This window comes from Lytechinus pictus, chromosome 14 (assembly GCF_037042905.1).
Source record: "Lytechinus pictus isolate F3 Inbred chromosome 14, Lp3.0, whole genome shotgun sequence".
NCBI classification, from domain to species: Eukaryota; Metazoa; Echinodermata; class Echinoidea; order Temnopleuroida; family Toxopneustidae; genus Lytechinus; species Lytechinus pictus.
Window position 1 is genome coordinate 21,640,660 of NC_087258.1, and position 20,036 is coordinate 21,660,695.

At 37.4% G+C, this 20,036-nt stretch overlaps 1 pseudogene; it reads left to right on the plus strand.

Moving 5' to 3' along the window:
- Positions 1-218: 218 nt before the first annotated feature.
- LOC129275688 (uncharacterized) lies at positions 219-19,679 on the plus strand (annotated as a pseudogene).
- Positions 19,680-20,036: the final 357 nt, after the last annotated feature.

The following is a 20,036-nucleotide window of genomic DNA, read 5'->3' on the forward strand; positions in this document are numbered from 1 at the left end:
TTTGCGGGACAAACAATTATAATGATTTGCATCGACAAATAATTTTGCAAATTTCAATCCATAAAAGTTTTGTCTAAGTTAAACCCAGCCAAGGTTACATTGGGTTAACTGAATAATTGATTTGAGTATAAAAATCTGTCACCTAATTGTCAACAGTAAAAAAAAAATTAAGTGCCATGCCATTATTTTGCTCTTTAAAATAGCTTTTTCCTAATTTCATGTTTATCTATATAGCTGCAGCAACAGACATTGGAACGCCCAATGTGCCTACATATTCGCCTGATGTTGTCACAGGAAAAGACATTCATTATGACGTCACCACATTGGATCCAAATGACTATATTCGGAGTGAAACTTTGTCATTACATGAACAAACGACAGACTCATCAAGTGACTCAGCCCCGGTGAGCTCCAACGCGCCTTTAATTCACACTGTGCTATTGACACATACACAAGAAACAGATTACGTAGAGGTTAGGAGAACTGTACCTTATGAAGAGGGCGCCCCAGCTGTTAAAACCACGTTAGATTTAGAAAGAACTTTGGAAACGTCTTCAGCGTTCCCTCTGACAGAGCTGAGGCACAGACAAAGCGATGTGTTTCACACGACGTCAGCAACAGAAAAGGTAACGGTTATCGAATATACGGATACGCATTACGATTCCACTGAATCGGACGGATATCCGGCGTCTTCTAAAAAAGCTTCACACAAGGGAGGACGTACAGCTTCAGCTTCTTCAGAGGATTCTAAATCAACAGAATTGGAAGATTGGACCAGTGATGAGGGTGACGAAATGCCTGGTAATAAGTTCAGTCCGAGTTATGTAATATGTTCGACTTGTTACCACCAATAGATTTGTGGATGTTTAAGTTTAATGCGTTAATCTGGTGTTATATAGTATCCATCTGTACGGTCAGGAACGGTTACATAAGTCGGCGGAGAATTTAAGATAAACTGAAATGAAAAGATACGTCCATAATGAATTTGTCAAGCCTTCCAAATAGATATATATCTCTTATATGCCTTTCTACAATGTTGCATGCCATATTTTGTTTCTATTTAGGATTTAAACGGGTTCTATCCGAGCACTCAATAAACATCGAAAACACGTTTCGTAGCTTTAAGTATAATAGGCCTCCTTTCATTGGGGAAAATATGCCGATGGAAATTCAAAAACAATATCAATGGTTTAAACTATTGAGCCAAGATGGAATCAAATCATAACGTTAATATATTTCAAACAATGCTCTTCTTTTTATCACATTTCAAGAAGCACCAGTTCATCGTAAACGAAACGAAGGGCTTGTGACTGAGGCTAACATCAACCATGCTGCTCTATGGATAACGGTAGCCTTCGTAGCAGTCCTTCTGGTTTATATCACCGTACTGATTATCTACAATGCTAAAAAGTAAGATATTAATTTTTTTTACTTTAATTCGTATGCAAAATTATTATGAAGCAATTGAAATATCTCTTTCAGGGCCCTGGAAACGATTATTTTTAGTTGAGGTTGCTGAGGGTTTTTTAGGGTATTGTCAGAAAAAAATACAAGCAAATAGAAAAGAAAGTTTATCGCTCCCAAATATCCTTCATTTGGGAGCAATACACTTTTTTCGGGGGGGGGGGGGCTCTTTGGCTTTTGGCATTTAGGTGTTTTGAAGTGTTTTTGTCAGGTTTATTGCAAATTGAAAAATTATGTCAAGCTATTTGAAATACGATTGTGACGATAAACGGTGTGTATTTGTCATCAGGACGCAAATCAAAAGTAAAATCTTATAAAATCTTTGAAAAAGATAAATGAGTGCTCCTGGTTCTCGCCGATTGACTGGCGAAAATTATGAAAACTGCTAAATGCTAAAAAAACATCAAAGACAAGAAAGTATCTTTCATCAGATATTGGACCAGCACCACTGAGCAAAATCAAAACAATTTGCATTGCTCAGAAATCTGACCAGGACCGTTGCCGCAGTCACATCGAGGAAACTGACTCCAGACCGATCCAATTCATTCCGCTATTTTCAATTGCATATCATTGGTCTGTTAGAGTCTTTTGGTGTGACTGCTTCCATCAATAAGAGCGGAAGCGGCGTATTGCAGCAGCATTATATTTGTATCAAGTAAGGTACAGAAACAACAACAACATCGTAGTCTCTTGAAACCCCTTATCACTGCAGGCATCTAGTAAATGCAAAATCGATAGAAACCTTTTAAGTCGGAAAAAATACCCAAACTCCCCTCGGTAGATCTTCATCAGAATATCAATGCTAATCGAAGGGATGATAATGTTGAAGGACCAGCCCCTTAAATAGAGGAGGGTAAGACAGGTTCAGAGGGTGCGAGGGTGAAGCGCGCGAGGAGGGGAGCCGCAGAGATGTAGAGGGAGAAAGAGGAGAAAGAAAAACTGGCAGAGAACTGCGGAGAGGGAGAGAGAGAGAGAGAGAGGGGGGGGGGCTTCAGATAAGAAACGTTGGGCAAGAAAACTTTAGTGTTCCTACAAGGGGCGGATTCACGATTTATTATTCAATAATAACAAGCAAGTAAGAAAAAACACAGAACAAACAAATTTGGCCGTATCCTGGATCCGCTACAATATCACCGAGAGTAACGAAAACATGATGTCCATAGATATGTTAAAACGGAAATACGAGGAGCCCAAAGAAAAAAAGTAAGATAGAAAGTAAAAAGGAAAGAGAAAAATAAATAAAGAAGGAAAGAATGAATGATAGAAAGAAGAAAATAGTAAGAAAGAAAGAAACAAACAAAAAAGAGAGAAAAAACAAACAAAGAAAAAAGGAAAGAAAGAAAAAAAGATAGAAACAAACAAACAAAAAAAGAGGGAGGGAGAAAGGGGTAGGGGCAAAACAAGTTGGACAAAAATACTGTGACCGAGTATATCGACCAATATGGAGAGCTTATGATTGTAATATCATACAGGTCGATCCGATTTCATTCAAGAAGAAGGAGCCCCATAGGCAAATGTTTGAGATTGAAATCGGCCTTGGACTTAAATCGATATAATACAATCTAAGCTGCTGTCGAGGAATACTGTATAAATCTGACTATCTCGGAGACCACAGGTGGGTGAAACGGGTGAGAGTGTGAACTAGACATCGTACATGTAATAGATTCACAATACCAATGCAGAATATTAAATAATTTCATGCTACCTTTATTTTGTAATTGCTCCACACATAACTCGGATTATTATAAACGAAAAAAAACACCTAAAAATGACAAAATAAAAGTGATTTTATGATTTCTTATCATATTAATTTTCTCTCCGTATTGAAGAATCCTTTTTAACCCCTGTCCGAACTGTGTGGTCCTATTTGGCTTAAATGCTCCTCCAAAAGTTTCGAACTTTAATGGGATTTTCTAATCATATAATGATACCACGTTAATTATTTCAGCGAGGCCTGCGCCTCAGTTAATGAAATAACCGGGGGCAGGCTGTGGCATATTTGGTTTCCAGTATTTTTAATAGTTTTTTATTGTAGTGTATAGCTATAACTTAAATACTGGAGTGGTGTTAGGATTTTGTGATAGGTGGAGGGGCAACTAGGCCTATTATCTAGAATTATTACAGGAGCACTATGGACTTTCACGACCGATAGCGCTCTTTTTTTCCTTTCTTCCTTCTTTTTTTTTTGGGGGGGGGGGGGTGGGTATTTTCCTTTCTTTTCTCTTTTTTGTGCATTTTGTTGGTTTTGTGTACTCTTTGTTTCTTTATTTAGTACTTGGGGTCGCCCCAGCCTCTGTTGCACATCCCCTATACGGAAGAGAACTTGCATATATACTATTAATCCAATCGATTTATGTATGGGGTTAAAGTGCTGGGACACAGGTGGGAATATTAATGGAGCTGTCGAGGAACATTGATAAACAGAAAATATCTACTTCATGAAGGAATGTGATGGTGTTAACGAAGTGAGGCAATTCGGAGCTAGATGCGAGGCAGCAAAGGCTTGAAAAACGAACGCAAGATAGCTAAATTCTAGCGAACTGAGTGTGCCCCCTAGCTCGGCGGTGTCCAATTCCACGTCTACACTTACGAGATACACATCTCGAACGATCGATTGCACATGAATAAATCGATAACATGATCGGTGGTTGGTTTTGGGTTTCGCGACCACCTTTTTTCCCGTGTGTCACCAGCGATATAAATACGACATGTATTCGGAAGGGGGAAAAGAGGACAGGGGAACAACGAACGCTATTTTCCCAAAGGTATTTCGTTCAGAACAATCCATAGTTTCTCTAGGTTTATGTTTTCATTTCGGTCCGCTGTGGTTTAGGTTAATTGCTTTATATTTAACAAGTGTAGACAGCTGGAGACTGTATTTTTGTCAGAAACAGGGACTCGATACGAAAGGGAAAATTCAACAAGCTCATGGCATTATATTGTTTGAAAAACTTTGAAAGATTGGCAAGGTATTTCACATGATTAAGACAAGGTGGCATGAACTTCTGCGATAGAGCTGATAGAGAACCTTGACAGAGTAACATCATGTCTCCACGTTGGCCAGCAGTTCAACAACGAATGTACATGAAGTTAGTTTAATATTGGAAAGAGAATGTTCACAAATTTAGTCTTCTTTGCTTTTTGATAATCAGCCTAATGGAAATGATTTGAGAAATATGGACATAAATTATCCATTGCTTATAAATTGTGATTCGAACTCCCTGTATTCTAGAAAGAAACCTGAAGCCATTTTCAATCTCATAATTAATGGTCCTCGTCGGATGACGATGGAAAACATGATGTTCTGTAGGCGATGGAAAATATGTAATAAGTACCAGATAATTTATACCCTTGCATCGACCAAGTAGACACGAAAATGGCCGTGTAAACATGTCGTATATCTTACGGGTGATGAAGGCTGTAAAAAGCAACAATAAAAATTGTTGTTCAGGTGGAAGTTTCATAAGATGTTCGTGAAGTTACGCTCGACTTAAAGATAGGGTTACACCGGAACCGAATCAGCTGCGAATCCATCCGAATGCACGTATTCGGGTGGTTTCGGGTGTATAATGTTCTCCCGCCGCGAATGCGAGAAATTTCAGGAAGGATTCGGGAACATTCGAATCCACCGAAACCATCCGAATTCGGCTAGACACGATCCAAATGTATTCGGGAGAATTCGGTTTTGGTGTACCCTGGCTTTATGCACGAATGGAACGGGTTTCTATTAAAGGGAAAGTTCACTGCGACGATTAGTTTGGGTTTGAAAAGCAGGAAAAAAAAATAGAAACAAGAAAATATTGGTGAGGGTTTGATTTTTTTCCGAGAATAAGAGAGCTATGAGTTTTTAATGTGTGACGTCTTAGTTGAAAAGTCCCCGTATGCTATACAATGTGAAGTCCATAAATTCCAATTAATTAAGAAAACATGATGAATAAAAACATTTTTATTACACATGTAGAAAGGGGAATGAAATAATGCATCTCATGCCTCATAATGTTCACCGCATAAATCACTTTCATTTCTTTTAAAGAAAATGACACAATGGTATATAGTATAGCACTCTGATAGATCACATCTTCATTAGATAAACGATATACACAGTAATGAGCTACGAACAGTACGAAAAAACAGGCCTTACTCACCCAAAGCCTGGTCTGTTGATGCATTAATCGCGATGTGGCTTTTAAAAAATTCCGATAGGATAGGTAAATTGTCAAATCTGACTCAGACGTAATCACATCGGACCTTATTCCGGGTAATTTTCACCGGACGGTAGCGTATAATATGGCACCTAAGGGCCAGTTTTCCAGGTCGATATGACTGGGGTTCTATTAGAGGTGCTGGATCCGTTGCAGAAACGGTTGCGATCGAATACAAATCAAAAGTTCAATCGTAACAACTATATTTTTCAACCAATGGAATGCACGTAAATTATTAGGGACTTGCACTGTGTGTTCTTTAGGCTGCACTGTATTGGGTCAATAGAGTAGTCAATAACCCAAATAATTATCGTAGACGAATTGTAGATGGATATATTCTGTAATTGGGGCTTACTTTTTAAGTTTAATTTGGCATACTTGATGTATTTAAAAAAAAATTGCATTCTCTGGCCATTCCTTTATGCTTAGGACTGCGTGGGCAGCATTATACAGACTGTGTTCATGACCAAACGCAACGAGTGGCCTTAGTCAGCGTTTATTGTGCTAATAGTTTCATATCTTCTTTAGATATACTGTTTCGTGTAATGATCTAGGATAACCCTGGTGACTTCCTAAGAAATATGGGTCATCAAATTCGCCTATAATAAGCTCTATTGAGTGGTTTCATTCCAGCAGTCAAATCGCCACCAAACAAGCAGTTACTTATCAGTTTCTCCGCCCAAAAGACACTGATATCTCTGTCGAAGAGAACACAGCGTTCCACAGTGGGTTCACAGTGTATTCATAGTGTGTTTACATTGTGGAAATAATATGAATTCATGTTTACGCTGTTAAAATGGCCCAACATAATACTGATAATCGTATTATGTACAGAGTTCACTCTGTGATCTCAATGTTTGAAACTCACACCGTGTCCACAGTGCAGAATAATGGATAAAAAATGTAAAATTAATGTTACATTGTTACAGTTAAACATTATCCCACTGCGAATGATATATTCACATATTTCCCTTTGTAAATATATTATGTACACAATGTGAGCACACTTTGAATGCACTTTGAACACACTGTGAACACACTGAGAACACACTGTCAACACACTGAGAACACACTGTCAACACACTGAGAATACACTATCAACACATTGAGAATATGCTGTGAACACACTTTAAATACACTTTGAACACACTGTGAACACACTGAGAATCACTGTGAACAAACTGAGATCACACTGTCAACACACTGAGAACACCCTGTCAACACACTGAGAACACACTGTCAACACACTGAGAACACACTATCAACACACTGAGAATACACTATTAACACTTTTGAGAACACACTGTGAACACACTTAAAATCCACTTTGAACACACTGTGAACCCACTGCGAGCACATTGCGTGATACTGTGATCTTACCAGCAGGGACATACTTTATTAAAAGTATATGATTCATGTTGTAGCTATATATTCCGTTGGTATACAAAAACATGTTTTTATTTTCATCTTGCAGAAGAGATTGGCACCAGTCATTGCCGCCTTATACAAGATTCATTGAGGAAACTACATTAGAGGACAAGAAAGAACAGAGCACGCTAGACAAAGTAAGTTATCCGAAGTTTGATATCCCTTTCTTCTATTCTTCTTGCTCTTGATTCTTAATGGCGCAATAAGTTATCTCGCCATGTTGACATAAACAGAAAATGGCGAGTTTTAAGTTTATATCCACAGCGTGCACGCACCACGTCCAATTGCAAACGAATCTCGCAATTTACTTTGTATGAGTCGGCTTGGCGAGATAACGTATTGCGCCATGTTGACATACAACATTTTCATAAGTCCACTTGGCAAGATAACTTATCTCGCTCTGTCGATAAACAGCTTTTTCATATGTCGTTTTGGTGAGACAACGTCGTCATCTCGACAAGTCGATGGCACTTTAGAGCCTCAGTATAATTATTATTATTGGTACATATATCTAGTACAGGTTATTAATGGTTGGTCTTAACCTAACTGCAATATGCAGCTTAAAAAGGTAGTTAACGTTTTCTTATTCTAACCATTCAATCTCTGCATTGATAAGGTCAAATTGATATTTCAATAACACATTTCCTGTAGTACCATACTTGCGCAAGGTCAGCCTTTGCTGAGTATTTTGAAGGCTACTATTTATAAAAACGTTGTATATAAATTATGTCCACCTGTAATGTATTATGCAAGTGAATATAAAAGGTGGTTTCATTAGCAAGAGACGGGGTAAGAGCAAATTCATTACGTTGTTGAGTGTTCTTTACTCCACACAAAAGATTAGACCTATTTCAGGAAATCAAACACACGACCTTAATTATTATTGGTGGCTCCGGCAATTCCTTGTAATATGGTGCGCTTAATTAACTCGCGGCTCCGCAGATTTCTACGCTTCCGCTGCCCCTACCTGTGGATAGCGCGTGAGCAGACGACTGTTGCTCTACACGTTTTCGCCGCCCACCTAATTAGGTGGAAATCAATGGCGGGCGGTAGGAAATAAAATGAGTGTCCGTTAGGTTCTGATTAGATGGAGTAAGAGGTCCTAAAAAGGGGTCGGCAGTGAGTTGTTTATCACAAGCACAGGGTTGACTTGCCCATTCATTTTTTCTCAAATTTATCAGCTTCAGTAAAACGTTTCTAGGTCAGTCCTTCATAATTTAGATGAGCCTGAATATGGTTGCCAACCGACAAAATTAAAGAGGGTCTCCGTTGTATTTTATCTTTATTCAAGGAACAAATTCACTGCTCAATTAATTTTTTTTTCGAACAATACCCAGGAAATTATGATATAATAATACCGAATATATAAGTGAATGTTGTTTCAGCCCCAAACATTTAATCAGAGACGATATTGGCGCCTGGAAATAATTGATGATGCCAACTGTAACCTAGTTATAAAGCAGAAATGAATGAACAATCTCATGTATAATATTCGATTTAAAAAAAATCAATAAGCGCATAGAGAGACCTTCTTCTAACATACGCATAAGAAAAAGATGTTTATTATTACTATTAAGTCTAAGTAAAATAAAAATGATAAGCTTGGATACAGGTCTACTCATGAAAGCACACAATCTTTTTCAAATCATTGTCATGATAATGTCCGATCAATCTAAATTGAAGAAGAAAGCTAAAATACTTCTGGCGTATTACTATGTTTGAATCTCATGATAGTTATAATGTCCCTATCCTTGATATCAATCTTTAATTTTCTTTACCCGTCTTTCCTTTGCCTTCATCACTTTAATTTTGGAAAAATTGTCAGAAAAAACATATGTGATAAAGCCAGACATTTCATTCGCCAGACAAAGCAATTATGTGCAAATGTCATGACGTATAGGGAATCATATCTCATTTCAGCGATTTCGTAAATCCATATTGACATGACAACGGATGATTTGAAGCCCACATCACATCAGGAGATGTCTTTCCATGTTCTCATTTTGTCTTTAAAATCCATCCGCGATCACGATGAATTTTCTCTTTGGGGAGACTAATTCAAGTCGACCCGTGCAGGTGGTGTTACTCATACGGGATCTCCCCCGTAATCAAAATTGGATTTGAGTTGGTTCCCTTGGAACGCTTGTCGATAACCAAATAGGGCACAATCACCTAGGAGATTTCATAAAGCCTACACTTATTTGTGGGAACAAGGAATACTTTCACATGTTTAACTGCTTTTATTCATGCCCGGATCACGCTATATTTTGTAAGATGGAATCTGTGCAATTGTAACATTTTGATTAGCATTTTGATAATGGTAATGAAAACGCCAATACGTCTTATTTCTAGTACTAAACCTTTACTATTATGCTACTACTTATACCGGCGCACTCTTATTAATTCTACTATTTGTACCAGCACTTGAAGACGATTTAGATTACTACTGCTAGTGCTACTACTACTACTACTACAACTACTACTACAACTACTACTACACTAATACTGCTGCTACTACTACTGTTTCTACTACTACTTCTACTACTACTACTACTACTACTACTACTACTACTACTACTACCATACTACTACTACTACTACTACTACTACTGTTTCTACTACTACTTCTATGATAACCACTACCACGCTTCTTCCTATTTACTGCACTACTACTACTACTGCTACTGCTACTACTACTACTGCTAATACTACTACTGCTAATACTACTACTACTACTACTTCTACTACTACTACTAATACTGCTGCTAAACTAGTACTACTGCTGCTACTACTACTACTACTACTACTACTACTACTACTACTACTAATAATAATAATAATAATACTGCTGCTAAACTAGTACTACTGCTAATACTACTACTACTACTACTACTACTAATACTACTACTACTACTACTACTACTACTACTACTACTACTACTACTACTACTACTTCTGCTTCTATTCATTTAACTACTTCTACTTACTAAAATCGATAAATAATTATTTTACATATTGAACTGACCACACATTCCGAATAATCTTGAAATGAAATTTCCATCGACGAGAAAACGAGACCCAAAATAATGATAGAAGTGTGATTCCCTGCCTTGAATAATTACCCTACAATCTACAATCATCGATCGTTCTTGGATGTTGACTCACCGGATTCATTACATTTCATATATCGTTTCTCAATCCAGAGAAACTCTCCTAAACGCTGGGGTAACTTTATCGCATGCACATGTAGTTGAAAAAATATTTTGGAAATCCTATCTCTGAATAATTACAAAAATCAATCTTACTCTATTCAAATTGTTGCTGATTTTTCAGTAAACCTATGGGTTTAAACAAATGTTTAATTGTATTTCATACTCCTAACATCGGTCGAATAAAGACTTTAAACAACGATTCATCAACATTAATTTTCAAGAAATGGAAACCTTTTTTTGCCAACTCATCAGGCCAACTCTGTTTATTCACCCCACCCCTATAATGAAAAATGCTACCGAAATCTAAATCCTGAAAGCCGGCGTACTCATGGCAATGGGAAAAACTTTCTTTAAAAGCTGCGAGCGAGCGTTGCAAACGAGGAAAAATCGTTAGACCTTTTGGAGGTCCATGACCCCAAAGCGCCCCCCCCCCCGTACGCTAGTAGTAAAGACGGTAGACTGATTGAGGAGATATTTTGTCTTTTCATTTCCAATTAGAGCTTGACAGTTCAACCACTTGTGCTCGAAGACTGATTGTAAACACCCATCTCACGACCGTAAATCAAAATTTAATTGCTTTTCGCGCTCCCCGTTGATTGCGAGCATCGGGAAGATAACCCCACTTAAGATCTGTCGATGTGGCACTTAAAAACTATCCGCTGATTTATACGCGTTTATTTCGGGGGAGCGTTTCATGATACAAATAGTCAGGGATTTTTAATCAGTGGCTATTGTTATAAGCTACTGAAATCCTTTAATCGGATTGGTTCAGAGCAAATTGTTGTTTTATGAAACACTCCTGCGATCAGTATTTAACACTTTTTTAAATTCTGTTCTCAGTTGGGTTGAGAACTATCGACCGTAGGATTAAGAGTCAACATGATCAAGCAAAATCAACACCGATTTTTTTTTAACCAGTTTTGATTGTTCACCGGATAAAACGCAGAAATCGGTTATTATTGACACCTTGTGGAGCCGTGTTATGTGCAAACGCCGGGATATGTGCAAACAACGGTATATGTGCAAAATTTCGCCGGGATTTGTGCAAACAACGGTATTTGTGCAAACGCCACGCCAGGAAATGTGCAACTCTGTCAAAATTTATCAACGGCATCTGTGCAAACGTGACGACGGTATATGTGCAAATGAACAATTTTCACGGGAAATGTGCAAACCTCCGGGATATGTGCAAATCACTGTTTTTATCAATATCAAGGCCATTTCTCATGAAATGTTTCATAACATTACTGTTAAAATGATTATGTTGGTAATGTTGAATAACATGAAAATATAGCAGCCTTTCCTCCAAACCCAGTTATTTCAAAATGATAAATAACAATACCAAAACCAATATAAAGATCACAAACTCTTATTAATGTTGAATAACATGGAAATATAGCGTAGTCTTTCCTCCAAACCATGTTATTTCAAAATTATAAATCACAATTAAAAAAAAGTACATAGACCTCATCATTTTATCTATGCTGTATAACATGGAAATAAAGCCTAGTCTTTCAGCAAGACCAGTTATTTTTTTTCAAAATAACGCTAATAGTAATAATTAAAAAAACTCAAAATCTAAGACCAAACAATCCTTCAAACTAAGAACCTGTAATAAAACAGAGGTTTAGAGTGTTGTCTTTATTCCAGACCTAGTCATTAAAATATTACGAAAATAAATCTTTTAAAGTAAGACCCTATCATATTCTTATCCTTGTGGAATAACACGAGTTTAAAAAAGTATTCTTTCCTCCAGATCCAGTTATTTAAAAAATGAATTAAAAAAAAACTTCAAATCTAAGATCAATCTTCAAAATTTACACCAACTAGTAAAAAAATATGGGTTTCGAGCGTTGTCTTTACCCCACACCCATTTTTTTTTTAATACAAACTAAGACCCCTACAAAACATTGTAATAATGCATTGGTAAAGCAAATATTCCTTCTCCAGACTTGGTTATTATTTAAAAAGAATAGTTTTTGAAAATATTTTAAAACGAATACCCGATAATCTAATTCCTGTGGAATAACGTTGTTGTTGTTATCGTGGGTTTTAAGGCGTGAACCATTCAGATATGAATATATTCGCCTATGATTAATTTGTCTTATTTTTGTGGTTATAAAATTTGATACATTATGGATAACATGAAGAACGATTGTAGACTTTCTTCCAGACACGGTTATTTCAAAAAATAAACTAGAAATTTGACGTGCAGAAACCAATATGCTTATATATAATGAACAAATTTAGACCTTTGAACCAACTCGCATATATAGTGAGCTGTGACCTTTGACCTGCAGACTCCGAAGTCGAACTTAGCCTGTATTTGGTGTCATCTACCTACACACCCAATTTTTTGTTTAATCTGTTAAATATTTCATGAGTAAGACTGATGGGCAACGCTTAATGCCCCCTCCGGACTTCGTCTGCGGTGGCATAAAAAGCAATTAAACACACCCCCCCCCAAAAAAAAAAAACGAATCTAAGATCCAACAATCCTCCAAACTAAGACCATGTACAAAAGCACATGTTTAGAGCGTTGTCTTTATTCCAGACCCAGTAATTTAAAAAATGATTTAAACAATCTTAACAACTTTAGACCCTGTCATATTCTTATTCCTATGGAATAACACGAGTGTTAAGCTTAGTCTTTCGTCTAGACCCGGTTATTTAAAAAAAATTAAAGCTAAGACCAATCTTCCAAATTAAACCCAGTTAAAATGCTTGGGTTTCGAGCGTTTTTTTGTCTTTACCCCACACCCAGTTCTTTTTAAAATACAAATTAAGTGAAACATAATCATAAAACTTAGACCCCGCATCTTCCAAACTATGATAACACATACTTAGTTTTACCAGACAAAAGAAACAGAACAAGAAAACCAACATTTAAAATTAAAACCCTCTTCCAGCCTAAGATCTTGTTTCTAATTTCTAATTAAAAATAAAATCTTCAAAACTAAGAGCCCGGGGAGCATTTCATGAAAGGAGTTGTCAGACGTTTTATCCGACACTTACCATGGTAGCACTGCTTCTTAGCCAATCGACATCAAGGAAGGTTGTCAGATCTGACAACTTGTCGGACATAACTGATGTTGATGAAATGCTCCCCCGATCATCTTATTCATGTTGAACAGGCACAAGAACATGATTGAGTCTTAGTTAAATGAATATTTCATTATCTTAATTTTGAAAATGACAAGGTCTGGAATAAAGAAAACTCTCTAAACCTTAATCTTATTACAGGTTCTTAGTTTAAAGATTGTTGGGTTATATTGTATTGTTTTGTTATTTTTAAATAATTGGGTCTGGAAGAAAGACTACGCCATTTCTCCATGTCTCCACTGGGCGTTGTGGCGTGCGCCTGTAGTCTAAGCTATGTGGGGAAGTTACAAATTGATGCAGAGGTTCGAGCCCTGGTCACGTCTTTCAGATGGTGACGTTAAAGGTCGGTCCCAGACGTAAATAATCATATCTGATTGTTACACGTCTGACAAAACTCAAATACACACACACACACAGTTATTTAGCATTAATAAGATAATGGGGTCTTTGTTACTTTTTTTTCACTTAAAAAAAAAGGTTTGTAATTTTGAAATAAGTGGGTGTGGAGGGGAGACTACACGTTATTTCCATGTTTTTCAACATCAATAAGATTGCGGGGTCTTTGTTTTTTTATATATTTTTTTGTATTTTTTGTATTTGTTGTTTGAAATATCTGGGTCTAGAGGAAAGACTGCATTTATTTTCATGTTATTGTTATGTTGGGATGGGATTGGTGATTATTGAAGGGAAGCGTAATAAGGAAACTTTGCAGAAAGTTATACAGTTCAAATCACTAGGTATTTAATCATCAATATTCAGCTACAGTTCGAAGTACATGAAGATTCAGATATTATAGAAGACGATGAATATAAAATAATTTCGAAGTATAAGATTAAGAATCGAAGTGAAGTTAAATTAATACTGGATGGACATCTAAGTCTTGAAGTCAGTCAGTCAGGATTCGTGTGGGTCTAGTATTCTATCGTTGGTATTCTCTTCTGTATATTGTATCTCTAATAATCAAGAAGTCTTATTTATATCATGAGTTTTGGGGTGTGACAATTTAAGATGGGAGTGATCTAAACTTGATCTGATTGGTCTACAGGTAACTGTCTATCAAACTTTCTCTGGTATAATGGGTGTGGCGATGCTCTGTGCAAGTGACTGGGGCTGGGAGTGTGAGTCATACTTCTTCCATGAAGTAACCTGACGTCACTGAGGGTTGGTCATTTTATGGTCAAGGTTTAGGAGTTAAATGGTCTTGGGGGGTTTGGGGATTCTTAGATGACATTGGGGGAGTTTGTAAACAAGTGAAGGTGAATGACTGAAAGGATAACAGGAAGTTAAATACATACTACATAACATTATTCAACATCAATAAGATTGTGGGGTTCTTGTTTTATTATTATCTATCTTTTGTGATTTGTTATTTTGAAATAATTGGGTCTTGAGGAAAGACTACGCTATATTTTCAAGTTATTCGACATCATTGGGATTGTGGGGTCTTTCTTAATATCGTTTGTTTGTTTTTATTGTTTTTTATCATTTGCTATTTTGAAATTACCGGGTCTGGAGCAAAGACTACACCATATTTCCATGCTATTCAGTGTTGATAAGATTGCAAGGTCTTTTTTGTTGTCGTTTTGTTTTTAATGATTTTTTATAACTGGGTCTGGAGGAAAGACTACGCTATACTTCTATTTTAGAATGATACACGCCGTAAAAGCTAAAACACCAACAACAGTTATTTAACATTAAGAATAAATTAATTTTCATTTGTTTGGAAGATTGTTTAAATGTTTTATATAACTGGGTCTGGAGAAAAAAGACTGACTTTGCGCTATATGAACGTATTACTATAGGGTTTTAGTTCAGAACAGATTCGCGAAAAATCCCTTCAAATTTATTACATGTGTGGGTAAAGTCATTATTACATTTGTGTATAAAGTGCATTTTTACATTTGTGGGTGAAAGTATTACATTTGTGTCTAAAGTGTTATTACATTTGTGGGTAAAGTATTATTACATTTGTGGGCGTTATTGCATTTGTGGGCGTTTATTACATTTGTGGGTGTAACACCCCCCCCCCCCCCGCCGCCTCTTTGAAAAGCGTTACATTGCCGATGGCACTGTAGCTTCCTTTTGCGACATGTTAATGTTATGACACATTTCATGAGAAATAGACTTAATATTGATAAAAACAGTGATTTGCACATATCCCGGAGGTTTGCACATTTCCCGTGAAAATTGTTCATTTGTACATATCCCGTCGTCACGTTTGCACAGATGCCGTTAATAAATTTTGACAGATTTGCACATTTCCCGGCGTGGCGTTTGCACAAATACCGTTGTTTGCACAAATCCCGGCGAAATTTTGCACATATACCGTTGTTTGCACATATCCCGGCGTTTGCACATAACACGGCTCCACACACCTTCAAAATATGAGCCCTACACCGGGTGTGCTAGGTTATTTCAACAGGGGAAGATGGCCTATATGATATAAAAAACAAAAATTAATCAGTTTCTTTTCTATAGATACGGAATACACCTGCTGTTAATACGTAATCATGTGACGAGAAAAGTGAGATACAACTGATAAATTTAACATAATATCATATTCACATAGGCCTACATACATGATATTTTTTGCAGTATGCATAAAAAGATTTTAGGAGCTAGCAAAAGCTAGATACTCGTCAATGAGATGTTTGTTTGAATTCGTCTTGTCTCTTAACCCTGTCGACTGCTGTTGGGGATGTTTTTCGCGACCGAGAGTTCTTTATCGACCTCCAAGCCCTCTTTGAGTGGGTCTCGTCAACCACGTGGTATTCAGTTACCAAGTCCGTGGTTTTCAAGCGTAGGCTTAAATTGTGGAGGACTCAATAATGTTATTAGGGAGTATTCGCACATCGATGCACGGCGGATTCAGGAACACGGTCAACGTATTGGAAATGCCCGTCAAAGGACAAAGAGCAGCTGGGAGGTCTTTGTCGGAAATTGGTGAACCGAAACAGCAGTGTCGTCTTCAGCTGACGAAAAATTGCAAATAAGTCGTTTATCCAGATTCCTGGACGAACTTAAAAGTGCGGCTATGATTTAACGATTTTTGACAAAGACTTCTTGGTTGTTTTTTGTCATGAAGGGCAATTCACAATACATTTTCTACGTTCTTGGGTCCGCCGTGCGTCGTGTAGCGGAAATTGCTTATTTTTGCTCACATTTTGGCGCAATTTTTGAGGAAATATACATTTACCTTTCATTAGACAAAAGGGAATACGATTTTCAAGACATGGGAATGTATGAAATGGGCTTGTTTCTTTTCTTTCTTGTTCTGTGCTATTCCACTTTAGTTTACTAAGCGTTGTGGTCTTTTTGTTCGGACTCTTGTCTTTTAATCAGAGAGTCGTGGGTTCCAATTCTGTCCTAGCATTGATTTTATTTGACAGCAAAGACTTAACATTATTTTGTAATAGTATAACCATGGAAACAAAGGTAAATGGACAATGATTATCAATTGAATCTAATAATTGCATTTTCTCTTCTGTTTCCAGATGATCCAAAGGATTACAGGGAAAAGAAACACGGATGACGGATACTCGTTATCCTTTTAGCGATACCATAGGACTGAACACAGCGCCTATTCCACCGACTTATTGGAGGATCAAGAATCCACACTTCACTAAACACGAGTGCGAACAAGCTGTAATACCTCAGGATCCAAATGTATTTGAAGGGGAACTCATAGAGGTTTCCTTCCCCCTTTTTTCTAGCTTACAAACTTACAGATCTCGCTCGTTATCAAGGTTACGGACATGGGAGTGAGTTACGTCTAAGAATCTAAGAAAATAGCGAGGTTTTGAAAACACTACGCAGACGTTTTCTGGAACGTTAGGAATCTATTGGAAATGCCTGTCGAATTACAATGATCCGCTAAGAGGTCATTGTCGAAAATTGGTGAACCGGGACAGCAGATCGTTCTAAGATTCGGAGCTGACGAAAAGTTGCAGATCTGTCGTTTGTCCAGAGTCCGGGACGACACTGCTGTTCTGATACACCGATTTTCGACAGAGGCTGCCTTTTATTACGAAGGGATTTTGACAATAGATTCCCAGTGTTCCAGAAAGCATCTGCGTAGTGGTTGCTTGCACTGTTTCATAAACTTAGGCCTGAATAAATAAAACTTGCTATAACAATGTGAACCTGACCCGCCATGGCAACAGGTTTTATTTATCATGCTGACACCCGGATTAAAGTGGTTGTTCAACCCCGACGTAAAGGCCTGGTCCCACCGGCTGACGGACACAAAATCAATGTATAACGGATACAGCCGACAAGCAACATTTCGGGTTGGCTCCATCCGTTTTCATCCGCTCTAGACAATGGACAAAATGGGCGAAAAATGAAATCACAGAGGACGGATGCTCGATGGATAGAGCGTATGAAACACTGTGCAAAGAGTACACAACGGGTACATAACGTTTACCAACGGATGGCAAGATTCTCTTCCGTTTTACATCCTCTCTGCATCCGTAAGTGCAGTGGGACCAAGCCTTAGAGTACTATAATCAAAGGTTTGGCGGAATTCTGTCGAAGAATTGGGAGTTATGGTTAATAATTATCAGTTTGGGTTTTGTAAAGTCACATGCGAGCAACACCCCGAATTTCATAAAGTGTAATTTTCTCCGAAAATTAGATATGCTCTTTTAACTGTCTATTCAGTAAATCTATCATGAGATGAATAGTTTGGATTGTATCAAAATTAATCACAATGAATTATTAAAGAATGAAAAGGGTGGAACTCGCATTACAAAGACCTATGGGTTGGCTGCTCGCATATGACGTCCTAAAATATTTGATGGATTTTCGTAAAACCGTCGCCGTTATTTTCTCATTTTTTCAGCTTTAATAGAACCTACTTATCGTCAGAGAGAACTTGCACTTTAATTATGGGTAAAATCAGCCCAAGGTATTTTACCCATGTTTGGAGCTAGGGTTATATTAAGCATAAATAGCGTTCCCAGATGACGTCGCAGTGGATGGCATAACAATGAAGAAACCAAGGGGGTGTTTAATGAAAGTTGTCAGCACTGACTAAATTGTCAGTGCTGACTATTTTAATGAAATCCTTGGTTTTGATTGACCGAGAAGCTCTGGCCTCTGACTGTTATTGGTAACTGTCGGAGAAAGACATCTTGTCAGTGCTGATAACTTTCATGAAACGGTCCCCTGTGCTTCAGACCATAAAAAAATGACTTGTCATTGTTTTATTGTTTGTTGTCCGAAATGTCTTCTTCTGGGAACGCTAATGCCTCGTTCCCAATGTTGTGTGATCCGTTACGAAATCCATCATTGACTTTTCTTAGCTGATCGCGAAAATAATGAACAATACCTAATTCCAACTTTCACGATTCGCACCGCGAATGCAACTGTCCTCTTAATTGTGGCGTAATCGTAACAGGTCATATCAGATCGTATCAGTTCATATCACATCATTTTCGTGGCAATCGTATCGATCGTAGAAAAAAAATGAATGATTCAAAAATTATCGCGACTAGTTTATACGATAGGCCAATCGTGGCTTTCGTAAATGCGATCGCTCGACAATGGGAAAGAGGTATTAGATCAATACGATCGCCACGACTGATTTGATACGATATGATACGATCGGATAAGATTAATATGATCATTCCACGGTTAGCATGGTGAAGACCACGGTGTCAATCGTGACGGTGGGAACTACGTGTAGGTATTATAGATGACATTTGGTGGTATAGGCCTCGTCATGACAAATTGTGTATTCCATCTCGTATAGAACTAAATCATATTGCAAACTTCGAAGATAATTTAGAATATAATATCTCTCTTCTTAACGTGGGATTCTCCACTCTTTCCGATCATTCGAAATGATACTGGACATTGAAATCTTCACGAATATACGGGGATCTTTTAAGAAATATGAGGGCTATTTGGGGGCATTTTTTTTCAAGGACGGATCAATTTCGTCTAGTCTATAAGAATGTCAGATTAGGTCGTTGCACTCAGGGGATCATAGATTTTAATGTAAGGACTTGTCGGATGTTTTAACCCGACAATTACCGAAGGGACCAGTGCTTCTCATCAAACCAGAATCAAGAAAACTTGTCGGATATGCTCAGGTTTGATACGACCTTTTTTGTTACACCGAACCTTATTCCTGGTGGTTATTTACCATGAACGAAGTGTGGCACCAACAGACTCGGTTTTGGGGATAATCCGACTCGGTAATGTTGTTATGTTTATTTTGTAAAGAGTGTTGGCCTACATTTTGTGAAACAACACTCGAGTTGTGATAATCAAAAAAAAAAAAAAAATAAGTATTGCACTTCTCGATGATATTTATGAGTTTGTACATATTATCTTTATACCGGAATATTCTTCTTATAATGTACTTGTATCTAATGTGTCTTTTTCTACCATGCTATACATACAAATTTTCTGATTGTATCCATCTTATTTCATTTTCATCAAGGCGGGTATGATTCTAATGGCGCATTGTAGATAGCAAATTTGACGCATTCACACAAAGGCGCCTCCATAAATTGAATTTCTTCGTTTTCTTTTCTTAGTATAGGCATATCGGTGTATACACTATGAAAGTCAGGAGGCGCCGCGCCGTGGAATTGTACATGGAATGGGGGCTTCAGCC